The following is a 2,500-nucleotide window of genomic DNA, read 5'->3' as shown; positions in this document are numbered from 1 at the left end:
AAATGAAATTCGTGGTTTTTGAGATGTGAGGGTTGGAATGGCCTCCAAATGTCCCCAAATGAATACCATGAAATTCTTGGTGCACGAAAGTTTTGAGTTCGGAGGGTTTTGCACATGGCCAAGTTGGTCGGTGCACCGCGGCATAGCTAGATGGCTTGTGTGGAGTTTTGTGAAAAAATGAAATTCGTGGTTTTTGAGATGTGAGGGTTGGAATGGCCTCCAAATGTCCCCAAATGAATACCATGAAATTCTTGGTGCACGAAAGTTTTGAGTTCGGAGGGTTTTGCACATGGCCAAGTTGGTCGGTGCACCGCGGCATAGCTAGATGGCTTGTGTGGAGTTTTGTGAAAAAATGAAATTCGTGGTTTTTGAGATGTGAGGGTTGGAATGGCCTCCAAATGTCCCCAAATGAATACCATGAAATTCTTGGTGCACGAAAGTTTTGAGTTCGGAGGGTTTTGCACATGGCCAAGGTTGGCGGTGCACCGCGGCATAGCTAAATGGCTTGGTGGGGAGTTTTGTGAAAAAATGAAATTCGTGGTTTTTGAGATGTGAGGGTTGGAATGGCCTCCAAATGCCCCCAAATGAATACCATGAAATTCTTGGTGCACGAAAGTTTTGAGTTCGGAGGGTTTTGCACATGGCCAAGGTTGGCGGTGCACCACGGCATAGCTAGATGGCTTGGTGGGGAGATTTGTGAAAAAATGAAATTCGTGGTTTTTGAGATGTGAGGGTTGGAAAGGCCTCCAAATGCCCCCAAATGAGTACTGTAAAAGTGTTGGTGCACAAAAGTTTTGAATTGGATGCATTTTGCACTTGGCCAAGTTGGTCGGTGCACCGCGACTAGATAGGTTGGTGCCAAAATTTGTCAAATTTAAGACCTTGGCCAAACTGAATGAAATTTTGTGGGGAGGTTCCTGATATTGTTTAGTGGTGGACTGGAAAAAATGAGGTCGAAATTCGAAGTCTACATGTGCTTTTCTATTTTTCCCGATTTTACACATACCCGGTAAGTAAAAAAAATAAAAAAAATAGTTCCCCTTCGAGAAAAATTATGAAATTTGGTGAGCAAGGAGATACCATTATTCTACGAATTACTGCAAAAAATCGCATCAAAATTCGAAGTATAGCCCGAGATATGGACTTATGTCTGCTCAAAAAAAGTGTATCTACTTGTACAATTTTGCCTTTTGCATATTAACCTCTTATAGGGGGGGAGTGCTCCTTGAGCCGGCCAGCTCCACACTGGCAGGTTTTAAAGGGAGCTTGATGAGGCCTCCCCCCTCACGTGGTGCGTGCGTTAGCATGTTTATCATGGCACAACTAGCCTCTTCATAGTTGTTGAGCTTTATTAATACCAACACACGGTCGTCACTGATCGTTGGTTAGCTCGGCAGCTAGTCCCTCGGATATTGTGGAAAGTTATTTTCATGCCTAGCGATGCTTGACCCTGCGTCACTTGATGTTTCCATTTGCTTGCTTGCCCATGGTAGGTGGGGGGTGGACCGTCTTGTGGTGTGGTGTCTTGCGAACGTGAGGGTGTGTGAGTTGTAATCGAGATGCACTTGCTGGCTGGCTCCATGCCTTGCGTATCGAACGGTCAAGCATGCATCTCTTCCATTTTCACCCGTTGCCTTGGGTGATATTGGTTGATCAGTCCCTGTGTTGCCTACCCACTAGACGGTACTTCTGTGGTTGCTTCGAATTCTATCTTTCCATCACGAAGAGGTGTTGGAGGATCCTAATGTCACGCACGTGTTCCATCTAGTGAAACATCTCAGTGATGCACGTGTTGTGGCTAGTTCTTTTGGATGCTGGGCATTATATGAACTCGGGTTTACTTTAGCGACCCAGTCAACATAATTCGGTTGTGTCCCTTGATTGAGACGTTGTCCTTGAACTTGTTGTGAACAATATCGTTCTTCCACAACCCGTCGTCTTGAGTGCGATGGAAGGCAAATAAGATGTGCTTTGGCATGTCATGCACGTACTCGATTGCGGGAAGTGTGAGAAAGTGTTGTTGACAACCCGTGGGAAATGGAATGTGGCAAATCGTGATGAGCTCTTCGTGGATCTGCGAAGAAGACGACCTTTGGGCCTGTTGGAAACGAGGGAGGCGATGTTGAACTGCGAAGAAGATGGACTTTTGGGTTGTTTGAATCAATGGGAGGCCACGCGAGAACTCCGAATACTATGGACTCTTGGGTTGTTGGAAGCAACGGGAGGCCCCGCTAGAACTCCGAATACTACGGACTCTTGGGTTGTTGGAAGCAAGGGGAGGCCCCGCTAGAACTCCGAATACTATGGACTCTTGGGTTGTTGGAAGCAAGGGGAGGTCCCGCTAGAACTCCGAATACTACGGACTCTTGGGTTGTTGGAAGCAAGGGGAGGCCCCGCTAGAACTCCGAATACTATGGACTCTTGGGTTGTTGGAAGCAAGGGGAGGCCCCGCTAGAACTCCGAATACTATGGACTCTTGGGTTGTTGGCAACGACAACTT

Source organism: Vigna unguiculata, unplaced genomic scaffold (genome assembly GCF_037176805.1).
Source record: "Vigna unguiculata cultivar grain cowpea cultivar isolate G323 ecotype 2 unplaced genomic scaffold, ASM3717680v1 ptg000256l, whole genome shotgun sequence".
Classification (NCBI taxonomy): domain Eukaryota; kingdom Viridiplantae; phylum Streptophyta; class Magnoliopsida; order Fabales; family Fabaceae; genus Vigna; species Vigna unguiculata.
This window is presented reverse-complemented; position numbering follows the sequence as displayed.